The sequence below is a fragment of the Arachis ipaensis genome, chromosome B9, assembly GCF_059453495.1.
Source record: "Arachis ipaensis isolate K30076 ecotype BB chromosome B9, ASM5945349v1, whole genome shotgun sequence".
NCBI lineage: Eukaryota > Viridiplantae > Streptophyta > Magnoliopsida > Fabales > Fabaceae > Arachis > Arachis ipaensis.
In genome coordinates this window covers 112,913,525-112,929,031 of record NC_142444.1, presented here as the reverse complement: position 1 = coordinate 112,929,031, position 15,507 = coordinate 112,913,525, and the positions used below count along the sequence as shown (strand labels likewise).

The following is a 15,507-nucleotide window of genomic DNA, read 5'->3' as shown; positions in this document are numbered from 1 at the left end:
TAGAAAGAAAAAGAATCCAACTTTAAAGGAGAAGTGTCACCTGACTTGCCAGCCTCCTTCGGTTGGATGGCCCGAGCAGCAACATTCCTTTTGGCCTGCCAAACACTTTGCAATACATCCAAACCGTTGGTCATCTTTGCTACAAAGGACAAAAATAATAAAAGAAACTCAGGTTACATAACTCGGACACAAATAGCAAAAGTGTTCGTCATGAAAAAGCTAACTACCTAGTTCAATACGAGCATAGCTTGGGTTTCCTATCAAAACTTTCTTAGTGTCAAGATTAGGAGCTCGACTCTAACACTCATGAAACAGGGCCACTACACACTCTTCCACTTCATCTAAGTCCTCAAGATTATATTTGATAATGTTGGGGACCTTCTCCTAGTATATGCTAAACACAGGCTCGTCTCTCTCATTTAAGAAAAAAGGCCGGATACCCTCTATAGGCTGGACCTTGAAAAAATAGTTCTTAAAATCATGAAATGAGTCATTAAAATTTGAGAATACCTTCCTTCCTTGAATAGCTCGGAAAGAAATCCAATATTATTTTTTAGAACTAAATGGTTTGGTAAGTTGGAAAAGGTAAAAGAAAATCTTAGAAGACAACTGAAGATCAAGCTCTCGACTAACTAGCTGATAGACTTCATGAAACCCCAGGAGTTAGGATGAAGTGAGAAGGGACAACTCTACAAATACGAAGGATTTCCAACTCAAAGTCAGAAAAGGAAAGACTCACCCCTAACCTAGTGAAAAAGCACTTATACATGAAAATGAAATGACGCTCTGACTTATCATGTCAGAGAAAGAAAATCCTATCCTTAGGATCAGGGGCCACTATTTCATACTTTTCCTCATCCTCCCTTTTCCTACAAAGCCTATGATGCCTACGAAATGTCTCTATATACTCATTATCAACTATGAAGACAGCAAAAAGAACAGTAACGTCTATCCAATCTAAATTTAAAGGAACTTTATTAGACATGCTGAGGATTATTGAGTGGGACATAGAGGGTTATACCTAGAAAACAAAAATAAAAGTCATCACCATAAAAACTTATGAGATATATACAAATCAGGAACAACAACGCCAATAATTAGACACTCAGAGAAGATGGATCATCCCCAATGATGGGACATTCAAACCACTCTAAGCCAAAACACAAATAAAGCCATTCGAAAATAACGTCATTCCAGAGGCAAGATAACATCCCATAAATTCAACAACAAACTCACAAATTCTGATTCTACCAGATTCTAAAATTCTTGCAAGTTTTCACAAATAGTAGTGAAGGTTCATAATACCCGGGGTAATAAGCAGGAATGAGAAAGGGTAGGAACTTCTATGAACAAGCAATAAGAACCCATATTTGCAGGAAAATAGTCTTTTGCAAGAATATTAAAACAACAACATAAAGCTTTACCAAAGAACAACAACCAGATTTGGCAAAAATAGATAAAGAAGAAGAAGAAGAAGAAACCGATCTCGTTGAAGAATAAAAGGAACTAACTGCAAAGGCAATGCTGACCAATCCCCAAATGTCTTAGACAACATGTAACAAACTACTGACGAACTGAAGATTGATGTGGTCTAGAATTTTATAAAAATAATCGCGTTGTAAGTATAGTTTCTAAACCAACAAAGAATCCTTTCGTACAAAAACTTGTTTGTCACTAAAGCAAACCCAATAAAATTGATAACCGAAGTATTGAAACCTCGAGTCGTCTTCTCAAGGAATTGCAGGGAGGTATGATTTATTATTGGTTATGGAAAAAGGTATATTTTTGGGTTTTTTGAAATAGGGAACAGGAAAATAAACTGGCAATAAAGTAAATTAATAACTAGAAAAACACTTGGCAAGTCATGAGAACTGGAAATTCCATCATAGTTATCCTTATCAGGTGTGATGAGAATTGTTTATTGCTCCCACTTAGTTAACCCTTACTAAATAAAGGAAAGTCAAGTGGACTAATTAACTTGATTCCTCAAGTCCTAGTCAACTCTTATGGAAAGACTAGCTTTAGAGAGATCCAAATTAATCAGCGAATTCCAATTTTCAATCAACAGCTGAGTTTGACAACTCAAGTGTCACCAATTACTCAACCAAAGCCAAAAGGGAAAAATTCAAATTATTTATATCATAAATAGAAGAAAACAATCATAAATCTGAAATACCTCAAATTGTATTTAAACATAAATTCAAATCTAACATGGGAAGGTTCATAAGCCAATTTGGCAACATAAGTAATTAACAAGTAAAAACATTAGAATAAATAAAAGTAGAAGAGAAACATAAATTAAAAGAACATTGAACCTGGAATGAAGAAATAACCATAAACTAAGAGGAATCCTAATTCTAAAACCTAAGAGAGAGGAGAGAGCCTTTCTCTCTCTAAAACTACATCTAAAACCTAAAATTGGGAAATTATGAATGTTCTATCCCTTGAATGATTTGATTCCCTCATTCTTCAGTCTCTATTATGTGTTTCTGGGCTTGGATTTGGGCCGAAAAAGGGCCAAAAAATCGCTGGGGGCGACTTCTGTAATTTTCTGCACGTGGCGTCCGTCACGCGTGCACGTGGGTCATGCGTACACGTCATTGGAGATTTTCCTTGCCACGCATACGCGTCAGTCACGCGTACGCGTTGTTTGCGTTTTGCGTTAGGCACGCGTCCGCGTCGTCCATGCATGCGCGTCGCTGCCATTTTCTTCAAAACTCCATTTTGTGCATTCTTTCCATTTTTGCATGTTTCCTTTCTGTCCTCTATGCCATTCCTGCCCTATGAATCCTGAAAATACTTAACATACAGATCACGTCATCGAATGGTAATAAAGGATAATTAAAATTAATATTTTTAAGGCATAGGAAACATGTTTTCACATATATCATAGAATAAGGAAGGAATTGTAAAACCATGCAATTCTTATGAATAAGTGGGTGAAGAATTGATAAAAACACTCAATTGAGCACAAGATAAATTATAAAATAGTAGTTTATCAACTACCACACAGAGCTTTACGCTTAAGCCGTAAAACAGAGGTGGTGTCCTCATGCTAAATCTAAGAGAAAAGAGTGAAGGTAGAATGGTGGAATCTTATGCAATGCAATCTACCTAAATGCAAGTTACCTAAATGAATCATGCAATTCTAATTATTATTCACCTATATATATAAAGCTTATATGTGGTTAAATTGAGTCCAATTTTCAAGGAATCACATATGCATAATGGTGCACGAAATTGTGATTACACTTTTCACAACTCCGCACAACTAACCAGCAAGTGCACTGGGTCGTCCAAGTAATACCTTATGTGAGTAAGGGTCGATCCCACGGAGATTGTCGGCTTGAAACAAGCTATGGTTATTTTGTAAATCTTAGTCAGGAGATTAATGATAAGAGTGATTGTATTTATGAAAAATAAATAACATGAAATAAATAGTACTTGTAATTTAATTATGAGAAACAGGCTGAGGTTCCAGAGATGCTCTGTCGTCTGAATCTCTGCTATCCTACTGTCTTCTTCTCCAAACATGCATGGCTTCCTTCAATGGCAAGCTGTATGATCATCTCGGATGAAAAATACCAGGTACGGTCTCTGCACAGCTAATCAACTGTCGGATTTCTTGTCTTGGATGAAAAATACCATGTACAGCTACCGCACGGCTAATCATCTATCGGTTTTCACTAGCGTCGGAATAAGATCTTTGTCCTTTTGCACACTGTCACTGCGCCCAACATTCGTGAGTTTAAACCTCGTCACAATCATCCCTTCCCAGATCCTACTCAGAATACCACAGACAAGGTTTAGACTTTTCGGATCCCAGGAATGCTGCCAATTGGTTCTAGCCTATACCACAAAGGTTCTAACCTCCGGACTCGGTCCGTGGATCAGAAACCCAAGAGATACGCACTCAAGCTGTCACCCAATGACTACGTTGAACTCAGATAGAATAGGAGTGGTTGTCAGGCACGCGTTCATAGAATTGAGAATAATGATGAGTGTCACAAATCGTCACACTCTCTATATTGAAGTACGAGTGAGTATCTTAGAAAAGAATCAAGCATGATTGAATAGAAAACAGTAGTAATTGCATTAATCCATTGAAACACAGCAGAGCTCCTCACCGCCACCTATGGGGTTTAGAGACTCATGCCGTCAAAGATACAATATGGAATGTAAAAAATGTCATGAGTTGCAAAATGAATCTCTAAAAGTAGTTTTTATACTAGACTAGTAACTTAGGTTTACAGAAAATGAGTAACTAAGTGCAGATAGTGCGGAAATCCACTTTCGGGACCCACTTGGTACGTGTCTAGGCTGAGCTTCCAAGATTTTACGTGCATATGCCCAAAGTTGGTGTTAAACGCCACCCTAGGTGCCAGAATGGGGGTTTAATGCCGAAAAAGGTGCCAGTTCTGGCGTTTTACGCCAGAAATTTTTAGGCTGATTTTGAACGCCAGTTTGGGCCATCAATTCTCAGGCAAAGAATAAACTATTATATATTGCTGGAAAGCTCATGATGTCTACTTTCTAACGCAATTGAAAACGCACCAATTGGGTTTTTGTAGCTTGAGAAAATCTATTTCGAGTGCAGGAGGGTCAGAATCCAACAGCATCTACAGTCCTTTTTCAGCCTTTGAATCAGATTTTTGCTCAGGTCCCTCAATTTCAGCCAGAAAATACCTGAAATTATAGAAAAATACACAAACTCATAGTAAAGTCCAGAAATGTGATTTTTGAATAAAAACTAATAAAAATATAATAAAAAGTGACTGCAACATACTAAAAAGTATGTAAAAACAATGCCAAAAAGGGTATAAATTATCCGCTCATCACAACACCAAACTTAAATTGTTGCTTGTCCCCAAGCAACTAAAAAAATAGGATAAAAAGAAGAGAATATACAATAAATTTCAAAAAAAATATCAATGAATATTAGCTTCAATTAGATGAGCTGGACTTGTAGCCTTTTTCTTTCTGAACAGTTTTGGCATTTCACTTTATCCTTTGAAGTTCAGAATGATTGGCATCCATAGGAACTCAGAATTCAGATAGTGTTATTGATTCTCTTAGTTCAGTATGTTGATTCTTGAACACAGCTACTTTATGAGTCTTGGCCGTGACCCTAAGCATTTTATTTTCAAGTATTACCACCGGATACATAAATGCCACAGACACATAACTGGGTAAACCTTTTTAGATTGTGACTCAGCTTTGCTAGAGTCCCCAGTTAGAGGTGCCCAGAGCTCTTAAGCACACTCTTTTTTTGCTTTGGACCACGACTTTAACCGCTCAGCCTCAAGCTTTTCACTTGACACCTTCACGCCACAAGCATATGGTTAGGGACAGCTTGATTTAGCCACTTAGGCCAGGATTTTATTCCTTTGGGCCCTCCTATCCATTAATGCTCAAAGCCTTGGATCCTTTTTACCCTTGCCTTTTGGTTTAAAGGGTTATTGGCTTTTTCTGCTTGCTTTTTCTTTTTCTTTCTTTTTTTTCTTTTTTTATTTATTTTTTCGTATATTTTTTTCGCAAGCTTTGTCTATTCACTGCTTTTTCTTGCTTCAAGAATCAATTTTATGATTTTTCAGATTATCAATAACATTTCTTCTTTTTTATTATTCTTTTAAGAGCCAACAATTTTAACATTCATAAACAACAAATTCAAAAATATGCATTGTTCAAGCATTCATTTAGAAAACAAAAAGTATTGCCACCACATCAAAATAATTAAACTAATTTCAAGATAAATTCAAAATTCATGTACTTTTTGTTCTTTTGCAAATAAAAACATTTTTTCATTTAAGAAAGGTGATGGATTCATAGGACATTCATAGCTTTAAGACATAGACTCTAAACTTTATTGATCATGGAATAAAAATAAGACATAAAATAAACATAAAAGCAGACAAATAATAATAAAAGAAAGGAAATTAAAGACATAAAAATAAATGGCTCTAATACTAATGCTTATGTAACTCTTAAAATAGGTTTCTAATAATAAAATTTATCATAGAGTTAGGACTCAACAACCTTTATTTTGAGAGATAGGTACTCCTTCAATCTGTGAGATGTTCGGCTCTTCAAGGATCAGCTTCTGGCGCTTTAGTTCTTGTAGCTCACGCCCTTGCTCCTCATGTTCTCTGAGTAGTTTGCAGAGCATGTTGTTCTGATTCTGCTACTCTTCTTTGAGTTGATCCATAGATTCTTGCAGCTTGTTGATAGATGCTTCTAAGCGGGCTGATGAGCGGATAATTTATACGCTTTTTGGCATTGTTTTTAGTATATTTTTAGTAGAATCTGGTTACTTTTAGGGATATTTTCATTAGTTTTTATGTTAAATTCACATTTCTGGACTTTACTATGAGTTTGTGTATTTTTTTGTGATTTCAGGTATTTTCTGGCTGAAATTGAGGGACTTGAACAAAAATCAGATTCAAAGGTTGAAGAAGGACTGCTGATGCTGTTGGATTCTAACCTCCCTGCACTCAAAATGGATTTTCTGGAGCTACAGAGCTCAAAATGGCGCGATTTCAATTGCGTTGGAAAGTAGACATCCAGAGCTTTCCAGCAATATATAATAGTCCATACTTTGGCCGAGTTTAGACGATGTAAAAGGGCGTTGAACGCCAGTTCTATGCTGCTGTCTGGAGTTAAACGCCAGAAACACGTCACAAGCCAGAGTTGAACGCCAGAAATACGTTACAAACTGGCGTTCAACTCCAAGATTGACCTCTACACGTGTAACATTCAAGCTCAGCCCAAGCACACACCAAGTGGGCCCCGGAAGTGGATTTATGCATCAATTACTTACTTCTGTAAACCCTAGTAGCTAGTTTATTATAAATAGAACTTTTTACTATTGTATTAGACATCTTATGATCTTCGGATCATCTGTGATCACGTTTTGGGGGCTGACCATTCGGCCATGCCTGGACCTTTCACTTATGTATTTTCAACGGTAGAGTTTCTACACTCCATAGATTAAGGTGTGGAGCTCTGCTGTTCCTCAAAGATTAATGCAAAGTACTACTGTTTTTCTATTCAATTCAACTTATTCCGCTTCTAAGATATTCATTCGCACTTCAACATGAATGTGATGAACGTGACAATCATCATCATTCCCCATGAACGCGTGCCTGACAACCACTTCCGTTCTACCTTAGATTGAATGAGTATCTCTTGGATCTCTTAATCAGAATCTTCGTGGTGTAATCTAGATTGATGGTGGCATTCATGAGAATCCGGAAAGTCTAAACATTGTCTGTGGTATTCCGAGTAGGATTCCGGGATTGAATGACTGTGACGAACTTCAAACTTGCGAGTGCTGGGCGTAGTGACAGACGCAAAAGGAGGGTGAATCCTATTCCAGTATGATCGAGAACCTCAGATGATTAGCCGTGCTGTGACAGAGCATTTGGACCATTTTCACAAGAGGATAGGATGCAGCCATTGGCAAGAGTGATGCCTCCAGACGATTAGCCATGCAGTGACAGCGCATCGGACCATTTTCCAGAGAGGATTAAAAGTAGCCATTGACAACGGTGATGTCCTTACATAAAGCCAGCCATGGAAAGGAGTAAGATTGATTGGATGAAGACAGTAGGAAAGCAGAGGTTCAGAGGAACGAATGCATCTCTATACACTTATCTGAAATTCTAACCAATGAATTACATAAGTATTTCTATCCTTAGTTTATGTTTACTTATTATTTAATTTCGAAAACTCCATAACCTTTTGATATCCGCCTAACTGAGATTTACAAGGTGACCATAGCTTGCTTCATACCAACAATCTCTGTGGGATCGACCCTTACTCACGTAAGGTTTATTACTTGGACGACCCAGTGCACTTGCTGGTTAGTTGTATCGAAGTTGTGAATGAAAAACGATTTATTAAGATGTGCGTACAGAGTTTCTGGCGCCGTTGCCTGAGATCACAATTTCGTGCACCAAGTTTTTGGCGCCGTTACCGGGGATTGTTCGAGTTTAGACAACTGACGGTTCATCTTGTTATTCAGATTAGGTAATTTTCTTTTCATTTTATTTTCAAAAATTTTTCAAAAACCTTTCAAAAATTTCTCATCTGTTTTCGAAAAAAAAAATAATAAATCTTTTCAAAAATATATTTTTCTTCAGAATTTTTAAGAATGAATTCTAGTATTTTATGAAGCATGTTGAAGTATGGCTGGCTATAAGACCATGTCTAAATTCTTTTGGACTGAGGTTTTGGCCTAAAATTGAATGAATTACTCGCATATTCATGCTAAAGCTTGACTGGCTATTAAGCCATGTCTAACCCTCAGATTGGAGCTTTAGACTAAGATTGCAAGATTCCTGGAATTCATATTAAAAATTTTGGAATCCTTATTTTTCTTTTTCAAATAATTCTCGAAAAATCCAAAAAAAAATCATAAAATCATAAAAATCAAAAATATTTTGTGTTTCTTGTTTGAGTCTTGAGTCAATTTTTTTAGTTTGGTGTCAATTCCATACTCATCTTGCATTTTTCGAAAATTGCATTCATGCATTGTATTCATCATGATCTTCAAGTTGTTCTTGATAAACCTTCTTGATTGATCTTCATATTTTAGTGTTTTGTGTTGTATGGTGTTTTTCATATGCATTCTTGAATCTATAGAGTCTAAACATGAAAGATTTCTAAGTTTGGTGTCTTGCATGTTTTCTTTGCATTAAAAATTTTTCAAAAATATGTTCTTGATGTTCATCATGATCTTCATAGTGTTCTTGGTGTTCATCTTGATATTCATAGCATTCTTGCATGCATTCATTATTTTGATCTAAAATTTTTATGCATTGCATCATTTTCATGTTTTTCTCTCTCATCATTAAAAATTCAAAAATCAAAAAAATATCTTTCCCTCTTTTCTCTCATAAAATTCGAAAATTTGAGTTGACTTTTTCAAAAATTTTTAAAATCCAGTTGTTTTTATAAGTCAAATCAAATTTTCAATTTAAAAATCTTATCTTTTTCAAAATCTTTTTCAAAAATCAAATCTTTTTCATTTTTCTTAGTTATTTTCGAAAATTTTAAAAATATTTTTCAAAAATCTTTTTCTTATCTTTACAACATAATTTTCGAAAATAACATCATCAATTAATGTTTTGATTCAAAAATTTCAAGTTTGTTACTTGCTTGTTAAGAAAGATTCAAACTTTGAGTTCTAGAATCATATCTTGTGATTTCTTGTGAATCAAGTCATTAATTGTGATTTTAAAAATCAAATCTTTTTCAAAACTAATTTCAATCATATCTTTTCAAAAATACCTTTTTATCTTATCTTTTTCAAAATCATATCTTTTTCAAAAATTTGATTTTAAAATATATTCTCTAACTTCTTATCTTCTTATCTTTTCAAAATTGATCTTCAAATTTGTTTCAACTAACTAACTAACTTTTTGTTTGTTTCTTATCTTTTTCAAAACTACCTAACTAACTCTCTCTCTCTAATTTTTGAAAATATCTTCCCTCTTTTTCAAAATTTCTTTTTAATTAACTAATTATTTTAATTTTTGATTTTAATTTTTGAAAAATTACTAACCTTTTTCAAAAACTATTTTCGAAAATCACTAACTCTTTTTCAAAAATAATTTTCAAAAATTCTCCTTCTCTCTCATCTCCTTCTATTTATTTATTCATCTACTAACACCTCTCTTCATCCCACATCTCTGCTCTCCTTACCCTTGTGTTTCTTTCTTTACATTACATTCTTTTCTTCTTCTACTCACACAAGGGAACCTCTATACCTGTGGTAAAAAGGATCCCTATTATTATTTTTCTGTCCCTCTTTTTCATATGAGCAGGAGCAAAGACAAGAACATTCTTGTTGAAGCAGATCCAGAACCTGAAAGGACTCTGAAGAGGAAACTAAGAGAAGCTAAATTACAACAATCCAGCAAGCACCTTTCAGAAATTTTCGAACAAGAAGAGGAGATGGCATCCGAAAATAATAATAATGCAAGGAGGATGCTTGGTGACTTTACTGCACCTAATTCCAATTTACATGGAAGAAGCATCTCCATTCCTGCCATTGGAGCAAACAATTTTGAGCTGAAACCTCAATTAGTTTCTCTGATGCAGCAGAACTGCAAGTTTCATGGACTTCCATCTAAAGATCCTTTTCAGTTCTTAACTGAATTCTTGCAAATATGTGATACTGTTAAGACTAATGGAGTAGATCCTGAAGTCTATAGGCTCATACTTTTCCCTTTTGCTGTGAGAGACAGAGCTAGAATATGGTTGGACTCTCAACCTTAGGATAGCCTGAACTCTTGGGATAAGCTGGTCAAGGCTTTCTTAGCCAAGTTCTTTCCTCCTCAAAGGCTGAGTAAGCTTAGAGTGGATGTTCAGACCTTCAGACAGAAAGAAGGTGAATCCCTCTATGAAGCTTGGGAGAGATACAAAGAACTGACCAAAAAGTGTCCTTCTGACATGCTTTCAGAATGGACCATCCTGGACATATTCTATGATGGTCTGTCTGAATTAGCTAAAATGTCATTGGATACCTCTGCAGGTGGATCCATTCACTTAAAGAAAACGCCTGCAGAAGCTCAAGAACTCATTGATATGGTTGCTAATAACCAGTTCATGTACACTTCTGAGAGGAATCCTGTGAGTAATGGGACGCCTATGAAGAAGGGAGTTCTTGAAATTGATACTCTGAATGCCATATTGGCTCAGAATAAAATATTAACTCAGCAAGTCAATATGATTTCTCAGAGTCTGAATGGAATGCAAGCTGCATCCAACAGTACTCAAGAGGCATCTTCTGAAGAAGAAGCTTATGATCCTGAGAACCCTGCAATAGCAGAGATAAATTACTTAGGTGAACCTTATGGAAACACCTATAACTCATCATGGAGAAATCATCCAAATTTCTCATGGAAGGATCAACAAAAGCCTCAACAAGGCTTTAATAATGGTGGAAGAAACAGGTTTAGCAATAGCAAGCCTTTTTCATCATCCACTCAGCAACAGACAGAGAACTCTGAACAAAATACCTCTAATTTAGCAAACTTAGTCTCTGATCTATCTAAGGCCACTGTAAGTTTCATGAATGAAACAAGATCCTCCATTAGAAATTTGGAGGCACAAGTGGGCCAGCTGAGTAAAAGGATCACTGAAATCCCTCCTAGTACTCTCCCAAGCAATACAGAAGAAAATCCAAAAGGAGAGTGCAAGGCCATTGATATAACCATCATGGCCGAATCCAAGGAAGAAGGGGAGGACGTAAATCCCAGTGAGGAAGACCTCCTAGGATGTCCAGTGATCAATAAGGAGTTTCCCTTTGAGGAACCAAAGGAATCTGAGGCTCATCTAGAGACCATAGAGATTCCATTAAACCTCCTTATGCCATTCATGAGCTCTGATGAGTATTCCTCTTCTGAAGAGAATGAGGATGTTACTGAAGAGCAAGTTACCAAGTACCTTGGTGCAATCATGAAGCTGAATGCCAAATTATTTGGTATTGAGACTTGGGAAGATGAACCTCCCTTGTTCACTAATAAACTGAGTGATCTGGATCAACTGACATTGCCTCAGAAGAGACAGGATCCTGGAAAGTTCTTAATACCTTGTACCATAGGCACCATGACCTTTGAGAAGGCTCTATGTGACCTTGGATCAGGGATAAACCTCATGCCCCCTCTCTGTAATAGAGAAACTGGGAATCTATGGGGTGCAAGCTGCTAAAATCTCATTAGAGATGGCAGACAATTCAAGAAAACAGGCTTATGGACAAGTAGATGATGTGTTAGTAAAGGTTGAAGGCCTTTACATCCCTGCTAATTTCATAGTCCTAGATACTGGGAAGGATGAGGATGAATTCATCATCCTTGGAAGACCCTTCCTAGCCACAGCAAGAGCTGTAATTGATGTTGACAGAGGTGAATTAGTCCTTCAATTGAATGGGGACTCCCTTGTGTTTACAACTCAAGGTTATCCTTCTATAAACATGGAGAGGAAGCATAAAAAGCTTCTCTCAAAACAGAGTCAACCAGAGCCCCCACAGTCAAACTCTAAGTTTGGTGTTGGAAAGTCTCAACAATGCTCTGAACAACTGTGAGGCTCCATGAGAGCCCACTGTCAAGCTATTGACATTAAAGAAGCGCTTGTTGGGAGGCAACCCAATTTTTATTTATCTAAATCTAATTTTATTTTTATTTTTTTTTCATGTTTTCTTAGGTTCATGATCATGTGGAGTCATGAAAAAAGTAGCAAAATTAAAAACAGAATAAAAAACAGCAGAAGAAAAATCACACCCTGGAGGAGGATCTCACTGGCGTTTAAACGCCAGTAAAGAGCATCTGGCTGGCGTTCAACGCCAGAACAGAGCAGGGTTCTGGCGCTGAACGCCCAAAATGGGCAGCATCTGGGCGTTTGAACGCCAGAATTGCACCCTGGAGAAGAGCTGGCGCTGAACGCCCAGAACAAGCATAGTTCCGGTGTTCAACGCCAGAAATGGGCAACAAATGGGCGTTCAACGCCCAGAACAAGCACCAATCTGGCGCTGAACGCCCAGAGTTGTGTGGAAGGGCATTTTGCATGCCTAAGTCGGTGCAAGGTTGTAAATCCTTGAATACCTCAGGATCTGTGGACCCCACAGGATCCCCACCTACCTCCACTCACTTCTTCTCACCTCTCTTTCACACAATCCCATAAACACTCTTCCCCAAAACTCTTCACCGATCACCTCAATCTCTCTTCCCTATAACCACTTCACCACTCACATCCATCCATTCTTCCCCATAAACCTACCTCATAAACCCCACCTACCTTCTTGGCCGAATACACCCCTCCCACCTCTCCTCCATATTTTCTTCTTCTTCTTCATCTATTCTTCCTTCTCTTGCTCGAGGGTGAGCAATATTCTAAGTTTGGTGTGGTAAAAACATAAGCTTTTTGCTTTTTCATTACCATTGATGGCACCCAAGACCGGAGAATCCTCTAGAAAAGGGAAAGGGAAGACAAAAGCTTCCACCTCCGAGTCATGGGAGATGGAAAGATTCATCTCCAAAGCTCATCAAGACCACTTCTATGATGTTGTGGTCAAGAAGAAGGTGATCCCCAAGGTCCCTTTCAAGCTCAAGAAGAATGAGTATCCGGAGATCCGACATGAAATCCAAAGAAGAGGTTGGAAAGTTCTAACAAACCCCATCCAACAAGTCGGCATCCTAATGGTTCAAGAGTTCTATGCCAATGCATGGATCACTAGGAACCATGATCAAAGTAAGAACCCAAACCCAAAGAATTATATTACAATGGTTCGGGGGAAATACTTAGATTTTAGTCCAGAAAATGTGAGGTTGGCGTTTAACTTGCCTATGATGCAAGGAGATGCACGCCCCTACACTAGAAGGGTCAACTTTAATCAAAGGTTGGACCAAGTCCTCATGGACATATGTATGGAAGGAGCTCAATGGAAGATTGACTCCAAAGGCAAGCCGGTTCAATTAAGAAGACTGGACCTCAAGCCTGTGGCTAGAAGATGGTTGGAGTTCATCCAACGCTCCATCATCCCCACTAACAACTGATCTGAAGTTACTGTAGATCGGGCCATCATGATTCATAGCATCATGATTGGAGAGGAAGTAGAAGTTCTTGAAGTCATCTCCCTTGAACTCTACAAAATAGCCAAAAAGTCCTCTCCTTGGGCAACGCTAGCTTTTCCTCATCTTATTTGCCATCTATGTTACTCAGCTGGAGCTTTCATAGAAGGAGACATTCCCATTGAGGAAGAGAAGCCCATCACTAAGAAAAGGATGAAGCAAGCAAGAGAGCCCATTCATGGATCTCAAGAGACGCATGAAGCTCATCACCATGAGATCCCGGAGATGCCTCAAATGCATTTTCCTCCACAAAAATATTGGGAGTAAATCAACACCTCCCTAGGAGAATTAAGTTCCAACATGGGACAATTAAGGGTGGAACATCAAGAGCACTCCATCATCCTTCATGAAATAAGAGAAGATCAAAAAGCAATGAAGGAAGAGCAACAAAGACAAGGAAGAGACATAGAAGAGCTCAAGGACATTAAAGGACGTGAATCCCAAGGAGGAAGACCTCCTGGGACGTCCAGTGATCAATAAGGAGCTTCCCTCTGAGGAACAAAAGGACTCTCAGGCTCATCTAGAGACCATAGAGATTCCATTGAACCTCCTTATGCCCTTCATGAGCTCTGATGAGTATTCCTCTTCTGAAGAGAATGAGGATGTTACTGAAGAGCAAACTGCCAAGTTTCTTGGTGCAATCATGAAGCTGAATGCCAAATTATTTGGCATTGATACTTGGGAAGTTGAACCTCCCTTGTTCATCAATGAACTAAGTGATCTGGATCAACTGACATTGCCTTAGAAGAGACAGGATCCTGGAAAGTTCATAATACCCTGTACCATAGGCACCATGATCTTTAAGGCTCTATGTGACCTTGGTTCAGGAATAAACCTCATGCCCCTCTCTGTAATAGAGAAACTGGGAATCTATGGGGTGCAAGCTGCTAAAATCTCACTAGAGATGGCAGACAATTCAAGAAAACAGGCATATGGACAAGTAGAGGACGTATTAGTAAAGGTTGAAGGCCTTTACATCCCTGCTGATTTCATAGTCCTGGATACTGGAAAGGAAGAGGATGAATCCATCATCCTAGGAAGACCTTTCCTGGCCACAGCAAGAGCTGTGATTGATGTTGACAGAGGTGAAATAGTCCTTCAATGGAATGAGGACTCCCTTGTGTTTAAAACTCAAGGATCTCCCTCTGCAACCATGGAGAGGAAGCAGAAAAAGCTTCTCTCAAAGCAGAGTCAACCAGAGCCCCCACAGTCAAACTCTAAGTTTGGTGTTGGGAGGCCACAACCAAACTCTAAGTTTGGTGTTGAACTCCCATATCCAAACTCTAAGTTTGGTGTTGGAGAGTTTCAACAATGCTCTGCACATCTGTGAGGCTCCATGAGAGCCCACTGTCAAGCTATTGACATTAAAGAAGCGCTTGTTGGGAGGCAACCCAATTTTTATTTATCTAACTATTTTTTCTTAGTTATATGTCTTTATAGGTTCATGATCATGTGGAGTCACAAAATAAACAAAAAATCAAAAACGGAATCAAAAACAGCAGAAGAAAAATCACACCCTGGAGGAGCATCTGTCTGGCGTTCAACGCCAGAACAGAGCATGGTTCTGGCGCTGAACGCCCAAAATGGGCAGCATCCTGGCGCTGAACGCCCAGAACAAGCATGGTTCTGGCGTTCAACGCCAGAAATGGCAACAAATGGGCGTTGAACGCCCAAAATGGGCACCAACCTGGCGCTGAACACCCAGAGTTGTGTGCAAGGGCATTTTACATGCCTAAATTGGTGCAGGGATGTAAATGCCTTGACACCTTAGGATCTGTGGACCCCAAAGGATCCCCACCTACCTCATCATCTCTCTTTCCATTCATGATCATCCCTTCTGTTTTCCATTTACCACTCACATCCATACACCCACTAC

The 15,507-nt window shown here is 38.1% G+C and overlaps 1 non-coding gene across 1 annotated transcript; it reads right to left on the bottom strand.

Annotated features, from left to right (window-relative positions):
• Positions 1–10,353: 10,353 nt before the first annotated feature.
• LOC148545945 (small nucleolar RNA R71) lies at positions 10,354–10,461 on the bottom strand. Its single transcript, XR_015900224.1, has one exon. It is a non-coding gene; the product is annotated as a small nucleolar RNA R71 (small nucleolar RNA).
• Between the last annotated feature and the right edge of the window lie 5,046 nt (positions 10,462–15,507).